Genomic DNA, 13,792 nt, shown 5'->3' with positions numbered 1-13,792 from the left:
GTTGATAAAATGAAGCACATCGTAAAAAAGATTATTTAAAAGTTATGAAAATCTTATACACACATTACGTGAACAAATCATGTGAAAAATCACAGCAACCAATGCAACTGCCAATCAGTTTTCATGTTAATAAATTCCATTCCATGTCTTGCACAAGTAAACGCTGCAGATAACAATGTGAGGACATATTGCTATGGTAACAGGTTACTGTTACTTGTTATAAACATTACATTCTTTTTATAAAAGCCTAAATTTGAACGAGTGACAAATAAGTTATGCAGGAAGGAACAGAGGCCGCAAAATTACATGGGATGGTGTTAGTGGAAGAATGTTTAGTGCTTTTATCTGAAATTCATCTTATTTCAAACAGGCCGATGACTCTTCTAAACAGGAGAAGAGATGAATTTCAGCCGAATGTGTTAATCGTTCTTCTGCTAATATTCCATGGTACAATTTCAGAGGCTGAGAGTTTTCACGGTTAGGTCTGGTGCAAATGTATCAGCCGTGACTCAGTTGGTTGCACTCTCACCTCAGAGTCAGAAGATCGTGGGTTCAAATTCCACTCTAGAACTTGAGGACATAAACTAGGCTGACACTCCAGCGCAGTGCTGCACTGTTGGAATTGCTGTCCTTCGGATGAGGTGTTAAACTGAGGCCGTTTGCTGATTCAGGTAAATGTTAGGACTCCATGGGAATAATTGAACAGGAGTCCCAACCAACATCAGCAAAACAGATTAACTAGTCATTCGTCAGATTTGCTGTTTGTGGGATCTTGCTTTGTTCAAATTGGCTGCTGCTATTGCCTTTACAACAGCCACTGTATTTCAGCATGTATTAAGTACTTTAGGATGCTACTGAGAGATGTGAGAAGATGCGAGTTTTAAAAAAAAATTCTCTCCTGCATTATTTCTCCTAATTCAACTCGTTTAATCATATTTGACTCATGGTTCTATCTTAAATCAACGATCCACTTGTGCACTAAAATATAACTGACAAGGTTTTTAATTAGATTTAGAAAATACAGAATCATGCAATGAGCTGTTATTTCCTTAATTCTACTTTAAAAGTCTCTTACATGAAAAATGCAGCCTCCGTGGGTTGTGACTCCACTCCAAAACTGGCTGACACGTGAATGCAGTACTGAGAGAGTGCTCCATTGTTGGAGGCACCATCCTTCGGACGGTACCTTAAGCTGAGGCCATCTGCTTTTTCAGGTAGTTCAGATGAACACTTAAGATCCCATGGAACTATCTGACAAACAGGAGGTAGTTCTCTTGGTGTTCTGGCCAATATTCTTCCTTCAACCAATATCAGAAACAGATTAACTGGTTATTCATTTCATTGTTGTTTGTGGAATCTTGTGTGAAAAAATGGTTGCATGATATTGAACTGATTCAATCCATTTTATGTGAAGTGCATTGGGACATTTTTTAAAGATGTGATAAGATTCTATATAGATGTACTCCTTTTTTGCTGCTGAGTCATACAGAGCACTGAGGTTTTCAAATCCCTCCACGGTCCTGCCCCACCCTAACCCTGTATCCTCCTCCAGCCCTACAACCCTCCGAGATCTCTCCGCCTTGGAAGGAGTGCAGCACAGATTCACCAGAATGTTACCAGGGCTCCAAGCTACAAAGCACCTCTAACTGTTTCCACTTGTGGGGGAGTCCAAAATCAGAGGTCATGTTAAAAAGATAGTCACTAATAAATCCAATGGGGAGTTCAGGAGAAACTTATGAGGAGAGGTTACATCAACTAGGCTTGTATTTCCTGAAATATAGAATGTTAAGGGGTGATTTGATTGAGGTTTTTAGGATTTTGAAAGGAATTGATAGGGTAGATAGAGAGATACTTTGTCCGCTGGTGGGGGAGTCTAGGACAAGGGGACATAACCTTAAAATCAGAGCCAGGCCATTCAGGAGAGAAGTTAGAAAGCACTTCTTCACGCAAAGGGTGGCTGAAGTGTGGAACTCTCTCCCACAAAAAGCAATAGATGCTAGCTCGATTAATAATTTTAAATCTGAGATTGATAGATTTTTGCTAGCCAAGGGTATTAAGGGATATGGAGCCAAGGCGGGTGGATGGAGATAGGATACAAATCAGCCACGATCTCATTGAATGACGGAACAGGCTTGAGGGGCTAAATGGCCTATGTGCTCCTCCAATTCTGGTCTCTTGCGCATCCTCGATTTTCATCACTTCACCATTGGCGGCTGTGCCTTCAGCTGCCTAGGCCCTAAGCTCTGGAATTCTCTCCATAAACCTCTCTTTCCTCCTTTAAGACGCCCCTTAAAACTTACCTCTTTGACCAAGCTTTTGGTCACTAGTACTAATATCTCCTTATGTGGCTCGTGTCAAATTTTGATAATCGCTCCTGTGAAGTGCCTTGTGATGTTTTACTACATTAAATGCGACATACAAATGCATGTTGTTGTTGCTGTTGATTGATTTCATCTAGGGCAGAGGGTTGGGCACTATAACACTGGTCTCAATTCCCTTGGCTAGGGAGAAAATAAAAAAATCAGCCAGTGTTCCCATCCAATGAATCCTAACGGAAAGTATGCATACGTAGATGTTGAGTGAACATTGAATCATGCTCAGCTATAATGCCTCTCATGGTTGAGTGGCCTCCTGACATTTACTATTTGGCCTCACATATGACAAATGGCCACTTGGTGAGGTACAGAAGGGATCCTGCATCTCATGGAACTGTATTTCAAAGAAACTCAGTGACTTCATGGATTCTGTTTCCCTCATTGCTCAGTGAGTAAATGCACTACCAGGTGTAGAGCTGGACCAAGAAAGTCCTACCTTTGATCTCTGGCCAGCCACAGTTACCGGAGTTACCCAGGCAGCAATGGAGACAATTTACCTCAGTGTCATTTGGATAGAGAGGAGAAAACAAACTCGGGTTTCTGCTCATGATCATTGAATCAGGGACTCCTGCTGGAAAGTGAATGTGAAGTTGTGGTTGGGGACAAACTAGGGCTCAGCTGTTGGTGTTGAAGCAATGTTCATACAAGGACATTTTCCGGCAAGGGTCACTGGTCCAGTGATCAGGGACTGGAAACCGGGTTCAGCCTTTTCCCGCTCTATAGACTAGAAACACTGAGACCAATTATGGTGCATTTAATATCAGGCATTCACTGTCAGGAAAAATAACTGTTTGAGTGAGCTATCAGAGGAAATGTCAGCTTGGCTCAGTTAGTAGCACTCTCGTCTTTGAATCAAAAGGTTGTGGGCTCAAGCGGTACGCCACAGGATTTGAACATTTACTATGAAGAGACTTCAGTTGAGTGCTGAGGGAGCACTGCATTGATGGAGGTGCCGTCTTTCGGATGATAGGTTAAACTGTTCTGATGATAGGTCTGCCTGTTCAGGTAGGTGTAAAGATCCCACTATTTGAAGAAGAGCAGGGAGTTGTCTGGCCAACATTCCTTCCTCAACCAACAACACCAGCAAAACAGATTATCTGGTTGCTTACCTCATTTACTGTTTGTGGGACATTGTGTATATTCACCCCCACCATCAACATCCTGGGGGTCACCATTGACCAGAAATTTAACTGGACCAGCCACATAAATACTGTGGCTACAAGAGCAGGTCAGAGGCTGGGTATTCTGTGGCGAGTGACTCACCTCTTGACTCCCCAAGCCTTTCCACCATCTACAAGGCACAAGTCAGGAGTGTGATGGAATACTCTCCACTTGCCTGGATGAGTGCAGCTCCAACAACACTAAAGAAGTTCGACACCATCCAGGACAAAGCAGTCCGCTTGATTGGCACCCCATCCATTACCTTAAACATTCACTCCCTCCACCACCGACGCACCATGGCTGCAGGGTGTACCATCTACAAGATGCACTGCAGCAACTCACCAAAGCTTCTTCAACAGCACCTCCCAAACCCGTGACCTCTACCGCGTAGAAGGACAAGGGCCGCAGGCGCATGGGAACAACACCACTTGCACTTTCCCCTCCAAGTCACACACCATCCTGTTTGGAAATATATTGCCATTCCTTCATCGTTGCTGGGTCAAAATCCTGGAACTCCCCACCTTTCAGCACTGTGGGAGAATCTTCACCACACAGACTGCAGCGGTTCAAGTAGGCGGCTCACCACCACCTTCTCAAGGGCAGTTAGAGATACCACCACCTTCTCAAGGGCAGTTAGAGATACCATCCCTGGGTATGTCCCACCGACAGGACAGACCCACCAGAGGTGGCCGTACAGTGATATACAGTCAGGACGGAGTGGCCCTGGGAGTCCTCAACATTGACTCTGGACCCCATGAAATCTCATGGCATCACATTAAACATGGGCAAAGAAACCTCCTCCTGATTACCAGCTACTGCCCTCCCTCAGCTGATGAATCAGTCCTCCTCCATGTTGAGTACCACTTGGAGGAAGCACTGAGGGCAGCAAGGGCACAGAATGTACTCTGGGTGGGGGACTTCAATGTCCATCACCAAGAGTGGCTCGGTAGCACCACGATGGAGTGAGCTGGCCGAGTCCTGAAGGACACAGCTGCCAGACTGGGCTTGGGGCAGGTGGTGAGTGAACCAACACGAGGGAAAAACCTACTTGACCTCGTCCTCACCAATCTACCTTTCGCAGATGCATCTGTCCATGACAGTATTGGTAGGAGTGACCACTGCACAGTCCTCATGGAGATGAAGTCCCATCTTAGCACTGAGGACACCATCCAACGTGTTGTATGGCACTACCACCATGCTAAATGGGATAGATTCAGAACAGATCTAGCAGTTCACAACTGGGCATCCATGAGGCGCTGTGGGCCATCAGCAGCAGCAGATTTGTATTCCAGCACAATCTGTAAACTCATGGCCCAGCATATTCCTCACTCGACCATTACCAACAAGCCAGGAGCAGCACCAGGCGTACCTTAAAATGAGGTGCCAACCTGGTGAAGCTACAACACAGGACTACATGGATGCTAAACAGCGGAAGCAACATGCTATAGACAGAGCTAAACGATTCTACAACCAACGGATCAGATCAAAGCTCTGCAGTCCTGCCACATCAAGTCATGAATGGTGGTGGACAATTAAACAACTAACGGGAGGAGGAGGTTCTGTAAACATCCCCATCCTCAATGATGGCAGAGTCCAGCATGTGAGTGCAAAAGACAAGGCTGAAGCATTTGCAACCATCTTCAATCAGAAGTGCCGAGAAGATGATCCATCTCAGCCTCCTCCCGCTATCCCCACCATCACAGAAGCCAGTCTTCAGCTAATTCGATTCACTCCACGTGATATCAAGAAACGGCTGAGTGCACTGGATACAGCAAAGGCTATGGGCCTCGACAACATCCTGGCTGAAGTGCTGAAGACTTCTGCTCCAGAACTAGCCACGCCTCTAGCCAAACTGTTCAAGGACAGCTACAACACTGGAATCTACCCGACAATGTGGAAAATTGCCCAGGTATGTCCTGTCCACAAAAAGCAGGACAAATCCAATCCGGCCAATTACCGCCCCATCAGTCTACTCTCAATCATCAGCAAAGTGATGGAAGGTCTCGTCGACAGTGCTATCAAGCGGCACTTACTCACCAATAACCTGCTCACCGATGCTCAGTTTGGGTTCCGCCAGGACCACTCGGTTCCAGTCCTCATTACAGCCTTGGTTCAAACAAGGACAAAAGTACTGAATTCCAGAGGCGAGGTGAGAGTGACTGCCCTTGACATCAAGGCAGCACTTGACCGAATGTGGCACCAAGGAGCCCTAGTAAAATTGAAGTCATTGGGAATTAGGGGGAAAACTCTCCAGTGGCTGGAGTCATACCTAGCACAAAGGAATATGGTAGTGGTTGTTGGAGGCCAATCATCTCAGCCCCAGGACATTGCTGCAGGAGTTCCTCAGGGCCAGTGTCCTCGGCCCAACCATCTTCAGCTGCTTCATCAATGACCTTCCCTCCATCATAAGGTCAGAAATGGGGACGTTCGCTGATGATTGCACAGTGTTCAGTTCCATTTGCAACCCCTCAGATAATGAAGCAGTCCAAGCCCGCATGCAGGAAGACCTGGACAACATCCAGGATTGGGCTGATAAATGGCAAGTAACATTCGTGCCAGACAAGTGCCAGGCAATGACCATCTCCAACAAGAGAGAATCTAACCACCTCGCCTTGACATTCAACGGCAATACCATCGCCGAATCCCCCACCATCAACATCCTGGGGGTCACCATTGACCAGAAACTTAACTGGACCAGCCACATAAATTCTGTGGCTACATGAGCAGGTCAGAGGCTGGGTGTTCTGCGGTGAGTGACTCACCTCCTGACTCCCCCAAACCTTTCCACCATCTACAAGGCACAAGTCAGGAGTGTGATGGAATACTTGCCTGGATGATTGCAGCTCCAAGAACACTCATGTAGCTTGACAACATCCAGGACAAAGTAGCCCGCTTGATTTGCACCCCATCCACCACCCTAAACATTCACTCCCTCCACCACCGGCGCACTGTGGCTGCAGTGTGTACCATCCACAGATGCATGGCAGCATCTCGCCAAGGCTTCTTCGACAGCATCTCCCAAACCCGCGACCTCTACCACCTAGAAGGACAAGGGCAGCAGGCACGTGGGAACAACACCACCTGAACGTTCCCCTCCAAGTCACACACCATCCCGACTTGGAAATATATCTCCATTCCTTCATTGTCGCTGGGTCAAAATCCTGGAACTCCCTACCTAACAGCACTGTGGGAGAACCTTCACCACACGGACTGCAGCAGTTCAAGAAGCCAGCTCACCACCACCTTCTGAAGGGCAATTAGGGATGGGCTATAAATGCTGGCCTTGCCAGCCACGCCCACATCCCATAAACAAATAAAAAAAAATTAGGGATGGGCACTAAATGCTGGCTTTGCCAGCGATGCCCACATCCCATGAATGAATAAAAAAAACCAACAACCAAAAGTAATTCACTGGTTGTGAAGGATTTTGAGATTTCCCGAGGACGTGAGAAGATGTTATATAAATGTAAGTTCTTTAGAACTCTGTCTTAGTGTGAATGATTCACAGACTTTAGGGGAAAAGGGGGGAAGGGGAGAATATTTTATGAAAAGGAACCTGTGCTAATTAATTGTCATACAGTATGTGACAAGCAACATATACAAACTGAAAGTTTATCAAGAAATTTCAGAACATGAAGGGAAAGGTCTGACAAATTCTAGTAGGAGATGATCAAATGGTCAAAGGATAAAACCATGGGTAGAAACAAGAATTTCCTTTGAGCTTCAGATATTTAAATAGTTTTTTGTATCCTAATAAAATAACTTTTTCACTCTTCTTTTCCTGTTACCAGCCACAAGTCTGTACACACTATATGCTAATGATTTGGTTATGAAAACCTGCCTGTTCTTAAACTGTGTGCTGGGCCTGTCGGTGCACATGCCTCATTAAACCTTGGATTATCAGTCAACTGGGTGGAAACTAGGTTCCATGCCTCTCGCTCATAGATCAAATCTATTATTGCTACCACTGGGAAGAACAGATAGACATTTAGTCAAGTTCAATTGTTCAGACCAGGAAAAATAAAATGCAACATCTGTTCCCCCTCTCCTTCTGATCCTACTCCGTTAAAATCGAAGCCACCATGATATCTGCGCATGACTGCAAATGCATGGCAGCTTTCTAAGTCTTGAAGGAAACCAAGTGCCCAGAATGTGCAGCTCACATCAGCAAACTGCACAGACTTCAATTTACTTCCAGTGCAGGTCTACTTACAAGAATGATACTAGAACTGAGGGGTTATAACTATCAGGAAAGATTGAACAGGCTTGGGCTCTTTTCTCTAGAAAAGAGAAGGCTAAGGAGTGACTTGATGGAGGTTTTTAAAATTATGAAGGGGTTTGATAGGTTAGACGTAGAGAAGATGTTTCCACTTGTGGCCAAAACTAGGGGCCATAAATGTAAGATAGTCATTAATAAATCCAATGAGGAATTCAGGAGAAACTTCTTTACCCAAGGAGTGGTTAGAATGTGGAACTCGCTAACACAAGGAGTGGTTGAGGCGAATAGCATAGATTCATTTAAAGGGAAGCTAGATAAGTACATGAGGGAGAAAGAAATAGAAGGATATGCTAATAGGGTGAGTTGAAGTAGGGTGGGAGGAGGCTTGTGTGGAGCCATTTGGGCCAAATGGCCTATTTCTGTGCTGTAATTGTCTGAAGACACGTGGGAGTGGGGGCGGAGGCAAGGGTCAGACACATGCTGGTAAGTAGGCCGGGTCTTGTAAAATCATGGTGCTACTTGGATGGATTCCGTTCAAAAATCCTAGTGTAACAATGGCAGTAACTATCATCATGCTTGCAACAAGTGACTGCATTTTAACAGAAGTCAATATAAAGGCAAAAGATGTCAAAACAGAATCCTTCACCCATAACAAGTTGACAGAGCAGATTAGGTGTATCTCATTACTGTGACAGGTTTCAGTTTCCTCATGTGCTGAGCTGACAGTATAAAAATGGACTTATAATAACAGATCAATCAACAAAAATGAAGATATATGCAACTGGTACAGTTAATCCCTGTAATCCTTCCTTTAATCTTGAATGACAATACCCAGATCACTGACAATACATTTCATATTTAGGAAAGGATTTTCAACAAATTATCCTAAATATTGGGCCTTACCTTCTAAAGAAAGATTACCCTCCCAATCAAAGTGATCACCTGCTGAATCAGTCACCTTTCAATGGTAATGGGGTGGAGATGCCGGTGATGGACTGGGGTTGACAATTGTAAACAATTTTACAACACCAAGTTATAGTCCAGCAATTTTATTTTAAATTCACAAGCTTTCGGAGATTTTCTCCTTCCTCAGGTAAATGTTCAGGATCTCCTTGAAGCCTACGCATTTATACATATTGAATAATACATGGTGTTTACAGACTGCCCCTGCAACTGCCCGTTGCCAAGGCAATCACCGTGTTCAGACAGAGAGGTGTCATCTGCAGAACCCCCGAATACACATTCAACAAAAAAACAAACAGGGAAAAAAAACAGAGAAAAAAAAACACAGAGAGAGGCAGAAACATCCGGAAGGCAGAGAGAGCCAGCAAATGACCCATTATATTAAAAACAGATAACATTTGTTCGCTGGTGGGGTAACGTGTAGCGTGACATGAACCCAAGATCCCGGTTGAGGCCGTCCTCATGGGTGCGGAACTTGGCTATCAATTTCTGCTCGACGATTTTGCGTTGTCGTGTGTCTCGAAGGCCGCCTTGGAGTACGCTTACCCGAAGGTCGGTGGATGAATGTCCATGACTGCTGAAGTGTTCCCCAAACAGGAGGGTTCCCTCCCAGTCGGGGAACACTTCAGCAGTCATGGACATTCATCCACCGACCTTCGGGTAAGCGTACTCCAAGGCGGCCTTCGAGACACACGACAACGCAAAATCGTCGAGCAGAAATTGATAGCCAAGTTCCGCACCCATGAGGACGGCCTCAACCGGGATCTTGGGTTCATGTCACGCTACACGTTACCCCACCAGCGAACAAATGTTATCTGTTTTTAATATAATGGGTCATTTGCTGGCTCTCTCTGCCTTCCGGATGTTTCTGCCTCTCTCTGTGTTTTTTTTTCTCTGTTTTTTTTCCCTGTTTGTTTTTTTGTTGAATGTGTATTCGGGGGTTCTGCAGATGACACCTCTCTGTCTGAACACGGTGATTGCCTTGGCAACGGGCAGTTGCAGGGGCAGTCTGTAAACACCATGTATTATTCAATATGTATAAATGCGTAGGCTTCAAGGAGATCCTGAACATTTACCTGAGGAAGGAGAAAATCTCCGAAAGCTTGTGAATTTAAAATAAAATTGCTGGACTATAACTTGGTGTTGTAAAATTGTTTACAATGGTAATGGGGGCAGATGATACCCGGAATCAAACTTTGCAGTCATGTCATTTAACTGATAAAGAAATGTTTCAACATGGTATCATCGAAGAGCATTTTTATCATAGAAAATCCCCCTTTTAACAAATGTTTGGGAAACATTAAAAATGAAATGCAAACCATTTCTCTATGAATGACCAGGTTTAAGCACTAGAGATAACAGTTTGTCAATGGTTAATGTGACCTGGTGCCCAAAGGACTGAATCTGCAGCTTGTTGTAACAGTACAAACAGTGCAGACATATTTTCAATAAATTAAAAGCTGAAAAAATGGATGGTTTGCTGCAGCGCTGGCAATGTTTGTATATTCCAATTTTTGGAAGCTAGCTATGTGCATTATGTGGAGTGGGGTTAATACTCATCATACTAGTGTCCACGATGTTTCCTTCAGAATAAGGTCTCAGCTGTGGCTCAGTGGGTAGCACTCACCTCTGAGTCATAAAGTCATGGGTTCAAATCCCACTCCAGAGACGTGAGCACAAAATCTAGGCCAACATTCCCAGTGCAGTACTGAGGGAGTGCTGCATTGTTGGAGGTGCCATCTTTTGGATGAGACATTAAACTGAGGCCCCGTCTGCCCTCTCAGGTGGATGTAGAAGAGCAGGGGAGTTCTCCTGGTGTCTTGGCCAGCATTTATCCCTCAACTAACATCATTAAAACATATTATCTGGTCATTTATCTCATTGCTGTTTGTGGGATCTTGCTTTATGCAAATTTGCTGTTACGTTACAACAGTGACTACACTTCAGAAGTACTTCATTGGCTGCAAAGCACTTTGCGATGCCCTGAGGATGTGAAAGGCACTATAAATACAAGTTCTTTCATTCTTTTAGGTTTTTTGAGAAGGAGGTGACCGCAGCTGTTTGAAGAGGGAGATAAACAGTGCATGAGGGAATGGAAGCATTTACAATATGAGGATGGGATCATTGGAGCAGGAGGTGGCTGTCATTGAGTAAATGAATAAGGACAGGGCATGGGGGAAGATGAGGGGAAAATGTAGAGTGCTGGGGAATCATGGCTGGAATGGGTGGGGAGGGACAGAGAAAAGGACAGATAGCTGCAGAGGCAGCTGTATGATGGATGGTCTCAAAATTAGAGACAAAGAAATCAATAAGGTCTTTGATCTTAATCTTGGAGGTGAGGATGAAGGGGGCAGGAGAAAGGGGGTTGAGGAGGTGGTTAGTAATGGAAAGGGTAGCCTTAGGTTGTCCTTGCCCTCCAAGATTATCCTGGAATAGTTGGTGGTTTTGACTTTGAGAGCAATGTGGTTCAGTCAGATTTGACGATGGAGAACCAGACTGGATGGGGTAGATTTTGACTCTTTGTGATAGTGTCAAACGGGTGACAGCGAATCGGCAGCCTCTTTTACATCACTCCCTCAATGGAAATAAAAATGGGGAGAGATGTAAAAGGGACTGCTGATACACTATCGCCCGTTTGACACTATTACACAAAGTCAAAACCTACCCCTATGTGTGCTAGGTACACTCTCAAGTTTATGGCCCTCTAATTTGAGGGAATGAAAATGGGGACCAGATCAGGGAGAATGGCAGGGGTGGGAGACAGTGGATGATATGAAGGTAATAAGGGTGCCAGAAAAAGAGGCAAGGGAACAATTAAGCATATTCCCAGAAACAGAGATGCAATGGCAGGTGGAGGGAGTTGGGACATGAGTTAGCACTCAGTGCAACATAAATTATTCATCGTAGCCCCTGTGGTTAAAGATGCCATGCATCTCTCTGATCTACTGTATGGTATCAGAATAGCAGATACATTTTTTCTTTTTACAAATGTGTGTACTATACAATCACTCTGTTCACTATGAACACAAAGTTAATATCTAGACATCCTCCTTTTTCTAGCTCTCTAATAGCTTGTATGTAGAAGGAACATATTCATTCCTTTCTCTTCCTAACAAAATCAATCAAATCCTTAGTTAAGACAACACTGTTAAAAGAAGCCATGCTCTGTGATTCCTCACTGCATTAACTCTGAGTATGCATTGTTCTTGGGCAGCCAACTTTAAAGCTTTCAAACCTGCCTGGTCACAATACTGTATCCGTCTGGCCAGCTGATCTCTGTAGTACCATTTAGTTGTTATGCATCAACTTAGGTTGTTGGACTGTTGTAACATTGTCGACTAATACTTAATTAGGAAAATAAAAACTGCACCCTTTTTGTGCTGAAGAGATGTCAGTGGGTTCAGCCATAATGCACAAGGGAAATAAAGACAGGATGAGACTTTTGTTACCTGTGTAAACAATTTTACAACACCAAGTTATAGTCCAGCAATTTTATTTTAAATTCACAAGCTTTCGGAGGCTTCCCCCTTCCTCAGGTGAACGATGTGAAATCTGTGTTTGTTACCTGTGTTTGAATCCAAACTGGAAAGTGAAGCTTAGCAGCAAGTGTAACCTGTTCCCAGCTAGTGTAAAGAATTCAGTGATGGAGGTCTGTATCAGAGAAAGGAAATAAATTTCATCAAAAACTTTCCACTTTTTGCAACAAAGCCTCAGTAACCACAATTTTGTACGGGCAGCAATTTCAGGGGAGAGTTTGCCTGTTGTGTGGGTGCACTTGTGCTGGGGTCGAGGAGGACTACTCAAACCAATTTTGCGATGCGAGCCCGTTCTTTTCATCTTTCGGATGAGATGTTAAATGGAGACCCGTTTGCCCTCTTGGGTGGATGGAAAAGATCCCATGGCACTATTTCAAAGAGGAGCAGGGGAGTTCGCCCCGGTGTCCTGGCCAATATTTATCCTTCAGTCAACATCACTTAAAACAGATTATCTTGTCATTCATTTCATTGCTGTTCGTGGGAGCTTGCTGCACACAGATTGGCTGCCGCATTTCCTACATTACAATGGTGACTGCATTTCAAAAGTACTTAATTGGCTGTAAAGTGCTTTGGGACGTTCTGAGATTGTGAAAGGCGCTGTATAAATGCAAGTTCTTTCTTTCTTCTTTTCTCCTCATGGATCCTGATCAGTAGCATGATTGGCTGGGAGGGTGGTTGGTGGGGACAGACGAGGAATTCCAGCCATACAGCACAGAGCTGCTGCTGGCCCTTGGAATTTGGAGAGTTTTTGTTGTAGGCTTTGTTTTGCTTGCAGTTAAACAGCAATCAGGAGCTGCTGAAAAAATTGCTACATCTGTGTGGAAAGAAAAATGCCTGGAAACAGGAATCTGAGGAACACGCCCCCATTCACTGACGATACCTCTAAGGTCCTCCTGCGGGAGCTGGAGAAAAAGAGAATGGCCCTGTTTAAGAACATAAGAAATAGAAGCAGGAGTAGGCCATACAGCCCCTCGAGCCTGCTCAGTCATTCAATCAGATCATGGCTGATCTTCGACCTCAACTCCAATTTCCCACCCGATCCCCATATCCCTTGATTCCCCTAGAGTCTAAAAATCTATCGATCTCAGCCTTGAATATACTCAAAGACTCAGCATCCACAGCCCTCTTGGGTAGAGAATTCCAAAGATTCACAACCCTCTGAGTGAAGAAATTCCTCCTCATCTCAGTCTTAAATGGCTGACCCCTTATCCTGAGGCTATGCCCCCTAGTTCTAGACCCTCCAACCAAGGGAAACAACCTCTCAGCATTTATCCTATCAAGCCCTCTCAGAGTTTGGAGCAGAAAACCACTCGTCTCTCGAAGCAGAAGCCAAAGCTGTTGACTGACGTGGTGGAGAGTGTGAATAGAGTCTCCCAGGTCCATAGCACTTAGGAACAACTGAGGAAGAAGTTATGCGGCATCAAGTAAGTGTACCAAACTTTGCATACGTTATTATATCATTGGGACACAGTTCGTATGGCACAAACTGAAATTGTGACACCTTCATGGGGGTAATATGTAAAGAATGGAGATAACAT

Source organism: Heptranchias perlo, chromosome 4 (assembly GCF_035084215.1).
Source record: "Heptranchias perlo isolate sHepPer1 chromosome 4, sHepPer1.hap1, whole genome shotgun sequence".
NCBI classification, from domain to species: domain Eukaryota; kingdom Metazoa; phylum Chordata; class Chondrichthyes; order Hexanchiformes; family Hexanchidae; genus Heptranchias; species Heptranchias perlo.
This window is presented reverse-complemented; position numbering follows the sequence as displayed.